At 40.4% G+C, this 14985-nt stretch overlaps 1 protein-coding gene across 1 annotated transcript in view; it reads right to left on the bottom strand.

Annotated features, from left to right (window-relative positions):
- lingo1a (leucine rich repeat and Ig domain containing 1a) overlaps positions 1 to 14588 on the bottom strand; it is a 137749-nt gene extending 123161 nt beyond the window's left edge. Inside the window, exon 1 of the mRNA XM_039809307.1 lies at positions 14246 to 14588. The gene's annotated coding sequence lies outside the window, so the exon portion shown is untranslated. The remainder of the gene's footprint in view (positions 1 to 14245) is intronic.
- Positions 14589 to 14985: the final 397 nt, after the last annotated feature.

Here is a 14985-nt window from a genome sequence, read left to right as displayed (position 1 = left end):
ATTAAACAAGCTAGGTAACGTTACATTATAGTACACTAACATAGAAAACTTTTTGTCATAACTAATTCATTAATTACTCAGCATCATTTCTATTTGACAAAAGAAAAACATCATCCGATGTTTCATGTTAATCAAATAGCCTTGAACCGCCTACTTACTACGTTCCTGTCACTATCGATCTGACTGTGGGTCAGAGTGCAGAGCCTAATGGTGCATTCTTTTTGTCCACCAAAGTCGATCTACGAGTCATTTTCTGGAGTTACGAACCGGAAGTTGCAAAAAGAACACCACCGAGGTCGTATATACGACTCGTCAAGTCGTCTGAACTCCGAGGACCCCGAGTTCACTTTCAAAGATGGCTACGTCGTGCATCACATGTAGTAAACATTGCGGTTTTCTACAATTTTAAGCACTTTTGTCGTTGTTGTAACCAAATGAAGAAGTCGTACACATAGCACTGTATACTGCTACCTATAGGCATGTCGCTACAGTCTTATTATGAGTTAAATACCGCCTAATTAGTTATTTTGTTGCTTGTGCAGCTGAAATTGGCTAGAGACGCTCGGTTGCTATATGACAACAATGGCTTTTAAGCCAAGTCTTGAGCAGAAAGCAGAGCAGTAGCCTAACGTTAACGTTAATCAAAACGTAATTTTCATGTATCAAACTGTGAAATATATTTGTGTAATATGTCAATAACTGGGTGAATAGAATCCTAAATGTTACTAAAAATGTTACAAAAATCAATTTTTTCTCCGACTCGTAGTATTGTGTGACAAAAAGAACGCAACAACCCGCGGTTGTTCGTTTTTCGACATGGATGTGACGTCACACTCGAGCTACTAGTCGCGATTACAAGACAAAAAGAACGCACCATAACTTACAGCAGGCAGTGGACCAAACCACTGTGAGGCAAGGGAGGGGGGACTCAAAATGTTTCTAAACTTAAAAAGCATTTTTTGGGGTTTGTATTGTTTTACTACTTACACAGATATTTTAAGTTTACATCATTATGTTATTTACAATACACAGCATTGTTTTAATGATATTTCTAGGGGGGGGGACAACCTTTAGATGGGGGGGGTCCTGACCCCCCCCCCGACCCCCCTGGGATTTACGCCCTTGCACTTCACGTATTTCCATGCCAATCACTTAAAGGTAACATCCACAATCATATAAACACTGCAGCGTCACCACTTTTTAAAGTGCCACACCAAGGCTGTGTCTCAAACCGCACACTTCTGTCAGTATACTGCTAATGTGCACTGACTACTTAATGCCGTAGTGCCCACTTTGGATGGTTAGTGTTGTCCCAAACGGAACACTTATGTTAAAACACTTACCGGAAATGACTTTGTTGATCTGAAATGAAGACAAATTCAGCAACTGCATGGCCTATTTCTCGCTTAAAATGTTTTCAGAAACACGTTTCGGTGAACTATTTTAGTAAAATTCGAGATCGTATTCTGAACGAGCCGCCATTATGCTTTGTTGTGAAATCCGGGAGAAGCCAGACCCATGTGACGCGTTCGTCCAATCAGCTGCCGGCCGACGTCCCTGGTCCTTCCCCTTTCCGCTGCGTAGTCAAGATGGCGCCCATTTAGTGCGCGTAGTGTCCATCGTTCCACACTGAACTTTTTAGTTTGTTTTTAGGGGGTCATCCGGGTACTTTCAGCGCACTGACTTTTTGCGTTATCTACACTATATACTTAAAACTAAGTGCTTGAAGTGTGCAAGTAGGCAGTTTGAGACACAGGCCAAGAGACAAAATTGTACTCCTTCCGTTCTTCCTGTTCTTCTGTCTACACCTCGAAGGTTTGGTCCACTGTCTGCTCATGTTGTAACAATGTTTACACACATTATGTCTTGCCACAACATTCACTTTGAAAAGTGAAAGTACAGTACAAATTTACTGACGCAAGACACTCTTCAAATGTAGTTTCAAGTAGTCTTTAAAGGCTTGGATTGCCATTGATACCTTAGTTGAAGTATTCACCTCCATTACTGTAAGGCACTTTGGATAAAAGTGACCAAACAAAATGGATCATTGTGTGAATGTTTTATGATACTGTTGAAATTATAAAAGGTTACACTTTTTCTTTCGCACTCTCCCACACACGCACACGCACACACACACACACACACACACACCAATACATGGCTGTGTCTTCCTACACAGTGAGAGTCAGATTAGGAGCAAAGAGAGGGCACTTCGATTACAGCAGTAAAATGACCCGCTTCACACAAAGTTCACCTCATTTCGGTTGCAAATTAAATGTCAGCTTTGGTTTATAGAGCTGAGAAGGTAGCCTCACAGAATACCAATATGCTGTGGCCATTCCTCTACATCAACTTTGTACCCCTATAGGGTTGTTTAATTAAATCAATTTAACAGTGGTTTTGCTTTCAATATATACATTGTATATATTCATTTCAATCAGACACAGTGTTCTCATAAAGAAATAAATCTAGAAGAGAAAACAATTTGAATGCTCATAGTGGGAATACACAATGTCATCTCATCAACTTCAATTAGACTGCAGCCTCAATCATATTACCAATACATCATCATCATTAGTGGCTTGACCTCCAGTGTAATCACAGCATGCTGTATGCCATTTAAGCAAGATGGTGGCTGCTTCTTTCCAAAGCACATTACAGTGTGAGTACATGCTTTAATCAACAGTAGTCCCTGGGGGATTTAAGTCCCTAAACGTGACAGTGTAACTATGAAAGTATTATGCTCTTCTCAGCGAACAGCACAATATCACAATCATCAAAAGACTCCACTGAGGCATTACCTTTCCCCATTACAGCCCATCACCTGTGTACTTTTCAAATTCTTCTAAGATCCATAATGCTTTCCTGAACCCCAAGAAGCTCCGCTTGGTATAATACTTTCTCAAACCCCTTCACAGACAGATCACGAGCTCTGCAGTGCCACTTAACCCTCTGCTCTGAGGGTCTTTTCCAATTTGGCTTAAGTGTGGAAAGCTCACCTGAGCCTGGCCCACTTTGGGTCGTTATAGCTAAAGACTGCAGCTACAGGGAGCCTTCTCCTGCCTGAACCTCTTCCATTATAATCTTATTTCTCAACTCCTGACAGCCTTTAATCCCTGCTGGAGCAAGTGATGAGTAGCAACACAGCGATAATGTAATGCTATGTAGATCACTTGTCCCAGGTGGTGATGCTACTCATTCACAAACACATGCTACCAACATGTGCCATTAAGCACAACCACACATGCCTTTGGTATAATCATAAGCAGGCACAGCATATGCCATTACAAATAAAGCTGTGCATTACCTGGATATAAAAAAGGAATTTCAAAAGAACAGTTTGCATTTATACATATACAAGTATAAGAGGAAATCATATTAAATGATAGAAGCAGTCAATACATACACATATATGTATTGCATGTAAACAATATTTTTGATGAAATAGCCTACTTTAAGTTGTTGCTCACCAACTACAAACTGCATGCACATAGCCTGATTTTAGGTTAGTGAGTACCAACTACAGACTGCATAAACTATCAGGCAAATCTCTCCAGAGCCACCACCAAAGGAAGAAAAAAAAACTCAGTTGTGAAATCTCAGCCAGAGAGGAGGATATGACAGACTAGTCTAGACCGTCTGTCATAAAATGTCTCTTGCAGTCTCCCGTAAGATGTCTGGTATGAAAAAATATTATCAAATGAATAAGGTACATCTGCTGAAAAAGACAGCATGATCGCTACGAGGTGAGGATTGACAAACTGAAAAAAAAAAGGTTAAGGTTCAAAGATCTGCACACTGGACACAAGTCTTTTTATTTCACCACAGGTAATTAGCCTTATGCTCAGGTTACTACTCTGTGGTGCTGTGATTGAAATTAAATTGCATCAACTAATGTACTTATAACATTGATAAAGCATTAAGCTGTCCTGACCCAATACGTGCAACTAAACTAATAGGACAGTGAGGGAGATGTTAAACATGCACTTCTTTGCACACCCACACTGTCCTGGAAAGAGTTCTGATCAGGCATAGTGAGATAAAACACATGTGTGGGAGTCTTCAGACAACTGAAACCTTTCCAAAACCATGTTGGTACCTGGTAATGGAAGAACAAGAAACCGCCTTGAAAAAAGAATTGAGAGACCAACCACAGTAGAAACATTTGTCTTGAGTTGTTCAATTGACAGTAACAATTCCTACAAATGACTTGCATTTAAAACATCATATAAGCACAATATAGGGAGATAAACCTGATTTATAGAGTGTGTCCGTAAAAGACATGATGTGACGTATTCCTTTAGTCAGCAATGCCAATAATAGATGGCGTTAATGCTTCACCATACAACATACTAGATGAACTGAACATACAGGAAGCCTAATTTGCAGACAACATATATCATAACTAGGTTGCTCAAACTTTTGTGGCCAGTCCAACATCTTAACATTTAGGTGCCACCATTCTCACAAACTCAGCAATCAGAGACGTTTCATGTCATCATATCAATTTGAGTATGGTATATTCTTAAATTCTACGTTCAGAAGTATGGGGGAGATCACAAGCAACATTTTTACAAAAGCTGTTATGATACCTGTCCCTTAATCAGTAAAACAATCAGTCTCAAATCTCTGAGGACACTGTCTGCATATCAAGTGATCCCACATCCCCAAATCCAATGTTGATGCACTACAAAACACAAAATGCATAGGATGTACAATGTATTCTGAATCTGTTTTGTGTGTAATTTCTGGAAGAACATTTTAACATATTTTACACAGTGACAGTGTCCACTGGCCTGCTCCAGTATAATTGTATGCAAAAAGGATGATAAATTTAGCTGAATAATCAGCAGGATTCAGCAAATTAAGCAGTTGAAAGGCACAAGCCCAAAGCCCCTGTTCTTTTTTTTTTTACACATAAAAAGTGCCCTCTTAGAATGTGCACATTTGCATTTATTAGCATTAAGGATTTGTGTTTATTTATTTGAACCTGGACAGTATTTGCCATGTACAAAAAGGCAAAAATAATGTCAGATGGGAAAGATGCAAGGCACTGACCAGAACACTAATGATGACAGAGACCTGGTTAGGAAAAGACTAGGAAAGAAAAACCCTGGACTGCCTGAAATCTGTTAAAATTCACATACAGTAACACTTATTCAGGCCAGCTATTGGCCCGATGGCATTTGTTACATCTGCTGCATTTGCATTTTTTGGCTGAATATTAACCTAAGTTCTGTTGCGGATGGAATGTGTTTCTGTATGAGTGGTCTGGTCGTTTCAAAACCATTCGGATCAACCATGTCTGCCTTTACAACTTCTGTTTCAATGAGCTCAGGGTTGCTTAGATCATTTTTCATATCAGGAAAAATATCTTAGCGATAATGCCTATTTTAATAATAAAACATTTGCAGAGCTTTATGCTTGTTGGAGTATATAATGATCAGACCTTGTTTTCTTTCTCTTTTTACATTGAGTACAATACTACAAGCACAGCTGCTTACTAACAAGCTAATACACATGCTCATTTTACTGTGAAAGTGAAAACACACATCCATCCTGTTACATACAACAATCACACTCTTATGTGTCATTTTAAAAGCCATCCAATTAACCATGTAATTTCCTTTGGCTCTCATTGGACTGACTGTGCTGAACAAGTGAACTGATTTTCTACATCTCATTTTATAACTATTGCCAATTTTGATCGTGCCCTGGCCTTGACATGTAATATCAGTTCAAAAAGTAAAGTTAAACATGTATTGTCTTTATATTGTATATATGCCAGTAACCTCCTTTTACCCCTGCTACATAGATCCAAAAATAGAGCTCTGGGTGCATCATCCATGATAATTAGAAATATTGGCAGCTTGCTTGAGCCTGTTTTTTCACTCTCCAATGACGCTGATCATAGTGGAGACTTCGGTACAGTCAGGACTGGGAAAGGATCCAGGAGCGATGTTCGTGAAAGAGGCACCTCTCACCCAGCTGTGCTTATGCAATAGACTAGCTCTTTTGAGCCTGAAATTAATCTAAAACAAATAAATACTATTTCCATGGTTTAATTATATCTTGTTTAAACATGTTTCCAAGCAAGATGTGAGTCTTACAGCTTTTGAAATATTAGTCACAAAGCAGGATTTGTGAGGAGCGTGTGTTCCAGGGCTTCAGATTAACACACACATACACACACAAGAGGCCAAGGGAGAGGTCTCAACTAAATGTATTATTTTTAATTTACCTCCAACTGTGAGCGTGTGTGTTTGTGCTTGGGTGGAGGGGGTCGGGCCAATTTCAAGATTGAAAAGTGATGTCAACCAGCCAAAAATGCTATATTTTATTAATACCCGTTTGTAAGTCATTGCCATGCTGACTCACTTTTAACATTTTCAAAGGCTGTGCACACATGAATCCTGCATACAGATGGTCTCAGTTTTCTTCACACATTGAGGCCCACAATAGTCTAAAATAGATAACCTGCGGCAACTGTGAAAAACATCCTGAACCACATATTGATACGGGATCAAGTGGCACATTGTATTCACAGGCACCTCATAGATCGTGCAAAAACAGGTCAGAAAAATTGCCTCTCGTGTTTTGTCCCACGCTTTTTGACTATTTCAAATTCATGGTGGGCTAAGTCGACCATCACAGTGGTTAGTATTGGACAGAGCTCTTTCAGTATAAAATGTGCAACAGATCAGGAAGTTAACCCCAGTTTGTTGTTTGCTGTTTTTAGAGACCCAGAGCAAAATACAGACTCACTATAAATATCAAGCAGCCATTCTTGTAAATATTTGGCTGCAACTTTACATGTTGAAGCTAGCAGCTACAAAAAAACACTAAACCTCTTTACTCACATCCGGCAGAGAAAAAAACCAGGAGCATCTGGATGAACATTTGGGATTTCTCCAATCTGACCTCCCCCTCAATGTCAGTAGGCGGCTTGCTAGGTGTGCCAGCAATCAAAGAGAATCTATTGATTTCAACCCAGAAGTATTGTTTGTCCTTTCATTCGGCTGTCAGTAATGGACTGGCACTAACAATTTCGACAAAACTAATAGGTGGGAGTGGGACCAAATGTCAAAGACTTTGTAACTTGAGATCAAAGGGTGATTTGACACATTAAGGCCTACTCCATGGGATTAGGCAGAAAATAAATGTATATAATTCTGAGTTGTATCAGAATTATATACATTTTATGTCCTCAGTATAATTAGTACTTTGTACTCAGTATATTTCTGAGTTTAGCTGTACACAATTCAGGGTTTCTTTTCAGGTGTCACACTTCTCATTGCATACATACTGTACATCACTCCCTCCTCAGTAGCACTTTCAGTTGGAAGCAGTTTCACTTGGCTGTAGTTGAGTGCCAAAAAACGTTGCGGAAGGAAGAAAGCTGATGCTTCCTTTCCCAGCACGGGTCTTATGAACACAAGCAGTGTGCCTCCATTTTGGAGTTGTAAAAAAACAGTACAGGAAGTAAGGACGTAGATTATTCACATGCATCAGAGTGCATTTTCAAGACATGCTCTCCACATTATGATCAATAAAACCAGCACTGTGTTGTGTCACAGTAATTATAGTAGGCAGATCAGTTTTTAAACAAAGGCTAGGCTCCATTGAGGGGAGATTAAATTAGATTATGCAGAATTGCCTGTAGATTAGACCTACTCATCATGCCACATTTGAAAAAAAACAGGCTTGTCCACGTAGTAGTTCTCGGATTGTTCAATACAAATCAAAAGCTTACACATTGTGAAGAACATTTTCTTTTGCCTGTGTACACTTTTCCAGCAAACTGACAAGTACATTGTACATCCACAAATACAAAAGAATGGATGGATGGGTCAGCAAAGTGTGTGACATTTTGTCCATTTCTGATGTATAGGATCATAGCAAGCATCATAAAAGAGAAAAGAAAAAAAATGTTTAGCTAAATCAGTAATAAAATGAAATGTCTTACTATATAAATAATGCAGGACCCATATTGGCCAATCAGTAATTAATACTGTATATCCCCTTGTAACTGTAGCACTTCTCTTGGGCCACTCATAGTAATTCTGATAATGCTGCAGTGCAATGGCAAAAGCCTAAGCTGACTCCGCCAGATGGATTGCTTTGCATTTGCTCGGCATATCCATCTGAGAACTTTCCGTTGGAGAACTTTTGGGAAGGGGCAAAAATACTGGTTAGCTGATTGGATGAACCATCTGTCTATCACCTATGTTGGTGATAGACGGGCCAAATCAACCAATCAGATCCACGAAGCGTATGAAAATACAACCACAAGCCCGCCCCTGCTGCTGCAGGCAAAGCATAGCTTGTTAGCTCATGCAAGCAAGCAACATGTCGGTAAAGGATATTTGCCGTTTGTGGAACGAGAATTTAGGAATAAAAGGCACCCTTTCAGGTTCCTGGACCATATTCCAAAAGAAGGATCCAAGAGAAAAAAAGCATTAGCGAGCGGCTAACAGAATTAGGGCTACCGCTGTCTGAAAATACTGGTTAGCTGATTGGATAAACCATCTTTCTATCACCACCTAACCCACCTCAAAACCAACGCTGATTTGCCCGGTCATTTGGCTAACGGCTCCAAATTTTCTCTATCTCAAGATGCCAGACTGATCTGCGAGTGGAAAACTGGAGCTTGCGAGATCAGGACGTTCTCACAAGGCTAGCAAAAGCCTGCATTTCCCTAAAATTCCCTTGAATCTAATCAGTGGTGTCAGAGTTTTTGCGCATGTCACATGGATAACCTAACAGACAATCTAGTAGTAGTCTAGCCACTGGTTTATTTTATCTTTATTTATTTTAAGAGTATGAATGAACAGATAAACAAATGAATGCAGATTTATAACCATTTGCATCATAATCATCATCATGAAGAAGAAGAACAAAAGTCTGAATAACATTTGCTCTTTGAAATAATTTCTATAGAGGCATGTATGAAAGTATGAGAGGCAATTGAAAACTAGGGCATACAGAGGAGGCATTTGATATGATTATAAAACAACAGAATGCACAAAAAAAGTCAGGGAGGGTTGAATCCTTTCCTGACACAATAACATCTAAGAATCATTACTTTGTGGGCCTAGCATCCAAATACAGAAGATAAAAGCAGTTGCTGAATTATTTATACAATTTCCAATTCATACCATTTAGATTCCCTCAGCCGGCCGGAGAAAACGAGGCAGGGGAAGTGAACAAATATTGCTCTCTCATCTTACATGAACAACTGCTGAGTAACGTCCTGAACCCCCAACTGCTGCAAACTACAGCTACATTTGATAAATAAAATCCCAAATGTGAGTGCATGAGAATGTATGAGTGTGGAGCAGGGCGTTGAAATGTATAGATTTAGAATAGAAGCATTGACTCATGTTTTTATTTGTTCGATAAAATAAAATTTTTGTGAGGTGGAAGAAAATGTCTCATGTATGTACCAACACTCCTGTCTACCTCAACTTCAACCCCACGCCTTTCCCAACTGCTAACCAAGTCACTGTATACATCAAATAGCCGTGAATCTGTTTTTGGGTGTTGTCCGTGTTTTCATCTTCACTTTGACCCACTCAATGTGTGTTTTCATTTCATCAAAGTACATTCATAGAACGTTTTGGTCACCTACAAATGTCTTGTTCAGCGTACTGCAAACCAAGCTAACTAGCTACCGCTAGCGTTAGCTGGTAACTTAAGGGACAGTTTGCCAATTTTCTGTGGACTGCCATACATGCGGATGAATGGCGCTAATAACCGTAAGGACCACCGGTTAATTTGAAATCTCCACTGGATGACTTGCTTTAGAAGGGTTCAAAATTGGTAACTTTCTCTCTTTAGCGATTAGCTAAGCGCAGCACCATTGCAACCATAAACAACACTTGGCTTGGCCAAGTCATCCTCCCTAGCTCCACCCTCTTGTCCAAATATTGTCACGTCCGGTTTCAAAAATCCTCTACAAAGCACACTCGCTGAATTCTTTTATTGGCAACCAAACAGAGGAATGTCTGCACCACATAAGTATGCACAGCGTAGTGCAAATCGTAGTGTATGGCTGACATTTTTTTTTAAATCTGGGTTGATTGAATACAAAAATTGCGGTTGCTATTCACTGTAGTTTGGCCATGTAATTTTTGTCCAGTGTCCAGTGTCACGCTATTTATTCTGACCAAGCAGTGGTCTGCATACCTTCTAGTATGAGCTTAGATTGCTTGAACCTCAACTGAGGAGGTACCAAAAAAAGTACCAGGTACCATCCAGAACATTTATCAAAGGAAAACCAAAAAAGAGTCAAGTTGAGCGGTACCATGCAGTGGAAAAACAGTATTAGACAAGCTTTTTATGTTGTGTTATAAAGAGAGGAGCTGATTCAACTGTAACTAAACCGGACATTTTTGAGGCAGTAGTTAGAGGTGGTGTTGCACCATTACAGGAAGCACGGAGTTAGTGTACCAGCCAAAGAAGTGTTTTTCTGTCTTTATTAACAATGTAGCGCAAGATAGCATCATAAATAAAGGAATGTATACATGTCTCTTATCCGTTCCATTGTTAGGATATGTGCGATGCATATATCTTTGCCGATGTACCCATATCTCTAACATTAGCTAACTTTGCATGTTGTTAGCCTAGTCATCCAGTCTGACTCAGCTGGAAAATGTCCCTTTCTCCCTTCAGCGCTTGCAAAGCAGACACTCTCTCGTATGTGGTGGCTGCTCTGTGCGCTTGCTAAATAGTCCTATACACGCAGGTGCCATTCTTTGCCTCTCCCTATGTTTTGTTTCACACTCAGCTTGGTTGTTGAATACAAAGACTAATATCAGCGCGTGTGAAATAATATAATTTGCTCGCATGTTTTATCACGCTTGGGAGATATGACATAAACCTGACGCCATAGCCATTATGCATGGTGTATTACATCTTGTTTAATTGAATTTACTTTTAACCATCAAAAAAAAATTTTTTTTTTTTTTTTTTTGAAAAAAAATTTTTTTTTTTTTTTTTTTTGGGGGGGAAAAAAAGGGAAATGTGGTGGGGAAAGAAAAGTGGAATGAGTAGCTCATATCCACAAAACCTAACAATGCTAGCCCACCACTACGGACACCATTAGCTGTGAATTGCTGTGACAAATTTGCCAACTTCATTTCATGCATCATGGTGAATCATGAAATCACATTGGTAATAACCATCATTCGCTATAACGGCCTTGAGAATAATTGCCTTGGAGGTTGAGAAAAAATTAGTTGTTAACTTCTCATTTGGCAATGGGCAGTGTCAGTGGTTCTTCGCTGTGGGTGGAGGAGCATTCATGGGCACTGTGAGTCATTCTCAGATGCAAGTCACCCACTGCATGGCAAGCTTTTACTGCAGCCTAGTAGGGTAAAAATGACTCCTGCTGGCCACAGTTATGTACATTCTGTGTGTGTGTGTGTGTGTGTGTGTGTGTGTGTGTGTCTGAGAGTAAAAGATGGAGACATCAATTAATAATTAAAAAATAAACCAATTAGCAGAATACCTCTGGTTCATAATATGGGGGATCCGCTCTAGATTTAACAGTGATGTATGTGGAATATCTTCTTGATTCCATCTTTGATTCTTACTAAAATCCTCATGAAAGCTTCACTAAACAAGATCAGATACATGTTTTTTTATTCAAAACCCTTAAATCCAAACTGGTATTACATTAAGCATTTTCAGCTTGGCTAATCCCGCTCCTGCCTGCTCCCGGTGGATTTCTGACCATTACCGTCCTCTCCCGCAGTGTGTGTTCTTCTCCCGCCCGTTCCCGCAGCTTGTGTGTTGGGTCCCGCCCGCACCGCGAGCATAAGATTGATTGTCAATTGATTGGCCATTGATTTTGTGTCTTCTCCCCTCCTGCAGGGAAACTAGTTATTTTACTGTGTAGTATTAATAAATATGCATATCTGTCGGTAATGAGTAGCGAAATTACGTTCTAGTGCATAATTGCATTCAAGTGCAAAGTTATTCTAGTGCAATACATATTGTATAATAATAAATACTTATTTTAGAACATGTTGTTTAGTTTCCCTGTCTTTTAACGCACTCTAACATATTTCATGTTAAACTCCCTGTTGATTGTACCCCTCCAACACAACACAACAATCCCTCAGGTCGCCGTAGGAAAAAGGGGCGGGGCGCAGTGCCCTGGGAAAGAAGTGAGAGAGAGTGAGTAGAGGAGTCTTAATAAAGCAGTGTTTAACTGGATGCACTGTCTGTTGCTGATTTTCTTATGCAACCTAGCTAACCTAACAGTCGGTTACAGCACTGATCAGGGGCAGCGGCCCTATATCCCGGGACCCACGGCCTATTTTTGGACCACCCGCTCTCAGCCGCAGCCCCTGATAAAACTGCCCGCTCCTGCGAGATTTGTGTTGTGCCCCACGGCATCCTAATCCCAATGCAGTCCTCCACTTGGCTGTAGAAACTAATACCTATGTGACACAGTAATAAGACAAAACCTTCCAATACACTGCATTAAATCCAATCTGCTGGAATATAGTGTGTTTCACAATTACCATTGTAAATGTACCAAAAGCTCTGCAATACAAACATGAACCACTGTGGCTGCACCTGTATTTCAATATGCAACAGAGCATCAGCCGACCCTGCCTAAGTGCTGGAAAGGAAGTATAAATGAATTAGAAGGAGAAGGTCTACTCAAGGTGGGGTAATTTGATTTATCTTTTATTATTTTTCCATCCTCCGGTGTTATCATGGTTTTCTTCTCTGAAATGGGAAATGTGATAAATATTGATGTCTTTTATAGGAAATGCAGCCAGGCATGTGTACGAAGCAGGCCGTGGCCTATCTATCACATTTTCCTTTCGGAGAGCATGAATGTGTCTGTAAACTGACCCCCTACCAAAAGCCTGAGCCTCAGAGGTTTGTCAGCAAAACACATTCTCCTTCTCTGTCCCTTTTTGTCCTCCTGTCTCTGTCTTACTGTCAATCTTTGCATTGGGATATCCTCTCTTCTTTGCTATTTAACAACTTCACCCTTTACTAGCATCACTCTCCTATTCTCTTCATTGCTTTCAGTACTACAGTTCTAGCCCCCCAAACCCCCCATCCCACTCTCTTGTATTCCAACATCTATCACCCTCTCCCCTGTAACAATCTCTCTTTACTCTCCTCCCTGAAGAGTTCATAGAGACAAGAGAGAGAGATGAGCAGAGAATTAATAACAAGACAGCAGTAAAGATAAAAGGAAAGAAGCTAATACAGCATGCAGAGGGGACCAAAATAGCAACATCAACTTTACTTCATGCTTCCAACTGACAAATTTGAAAAGAAAGTGGCTTCATCTATATGTGATTAGCATATACTATATACCGAATGATAATAATGTTAACAAACACAGTAAAACTAAATATATATTTAAAAAAATATTAAAATAAGTCAGTTTCTTCCTCACACACATCCCTGTGATCTGCAAGTCAGCCATCTCAAGTCAGTGTCTCTTGACAAGTGAGAGCTGTTGTCAAAAAGGCCCCATCAGTTAATCAGGCAAATCAACATGGCGGGAAGCTGCAATTTCTCACTCCCCGCTTTAACTGAGGAGGTCTATAAAGGAATGTATGTAGGTATGCAGACAAGCATCCAAAGAAGGAATATAAGTTCCACCTTGTCGCATCACACCTACAGTACATGAGAAGACCAAACACACACACACACTTGCCGTGCGCCTCCTATGCTGTGAACAGAAGGCAGCACACACACATGTAAATATGCATGTTTAACCCAGCCATTCCTAATGCTACCACCTACAGAATGAGAATTTACCTCCTTATTATGACAAAGTACCTTCCTGTCAGCGTTCACAAATGGTTAAATGCATACTATCACTGTCAGGTAGACCATGCAAAGTTGTTTCTAAGGGATGGGAGCTGAAAATAACAGCAGATCAATGGCAAGTACCAAGTGGAGCATTTTTCCCTCCAGCATCTGAGAGCATGAGCAACACTGCTGGTGTCGGCACACATTTCTGTTCCCTGCTTCTGTCCCTACACTCTCTCACATTCCCCAGCCAGCCCATCCTCATTTTCTCCCTCTCTCCATGTCCCAAATAGCTTGCTCTGCTTCATTTAACTGCTCCCCTATCCCATAATGAGTACGGCTTGCACCTGTCAATATGTTATGAGAAGCAAATCAGGTAGGAAGTACAAGAAAAGGAGACAGATATACAGAAAGAGAGGGAGAAAAGGAGACAGAAGAGAGATATCCTTACCAGAGCTGTAACGAAGGGAATCCAGAAATTGCTTGCTTCATTCCACGCTGCCTACTTATTAAATCCAAGATACTGGGGAAAGGATTGAAGATTCCATCGAGATGCTGACCCGAGAGTAGGGAAAATGAGATACTTTAATGGCAGGATTTAAGAGTGTTGTTAAAAAATGTGGTAAATATGCATAAGGAGAAGGATCTGATATCCAAGTCCAGAGCACTTCATGAGTCCTTTCCGTCAGCAGCGAAGCCACACGTGTATACACACTGACACATGCGGTTCACACAGCAAGCCACACACATTCATACACACATAGGGAGGGGTTGTATCCTCTGTTAGTCTCAGCTAGGCTGAAAGATCGAGGGAGAATGAAGGAGGGATGGAGATAGAGGGAAAGAGAGACACAGCGGAAGGGAGGGGATCTGGAGAAGGGCAAGGTGGAGGGAGGAGCCACAGTATGTGATGAGAGATTGAGAGAGGGGAGGGAGGAGGAAGAGGGGAGGAGAGAGACTCTCAGTCCTCCTTGTTTCTACCTCAATTTGAACTGCAGTGTGATCTGCACAAACGTAACAGTGGGAGTTAATGAAATTATGTTTTTCCATTACTACATCTGAAAAGACTGCGGGTGGTGTTAAACAGCTAAATACAGGGATGAAAGCGAACACGTAAGCCATTAAAATCATATCTGTTTGTGTATCCAAACGCTGAGTGATGCCCCTTCCTCATGCACAACACCAAACAGA

This window comes from Perca fluviatilis, chromosome 8 (genome assembly GCF_010015445.1).
Source record: "Perca fluviatilis chromosome 8, GENO_Pfluv_1.0, whole genome shotgun sequence".
In the NCBI taxonomy this organism is placed as follows: Eukaryota; Metazoa; Chordata; class Actinopteri; order Perciformes; family Percidae; genus Perca; species Perca fluviatilis.
This window is presented reverse-complemented; position numbering and strand designations above follow the sequence as displayed.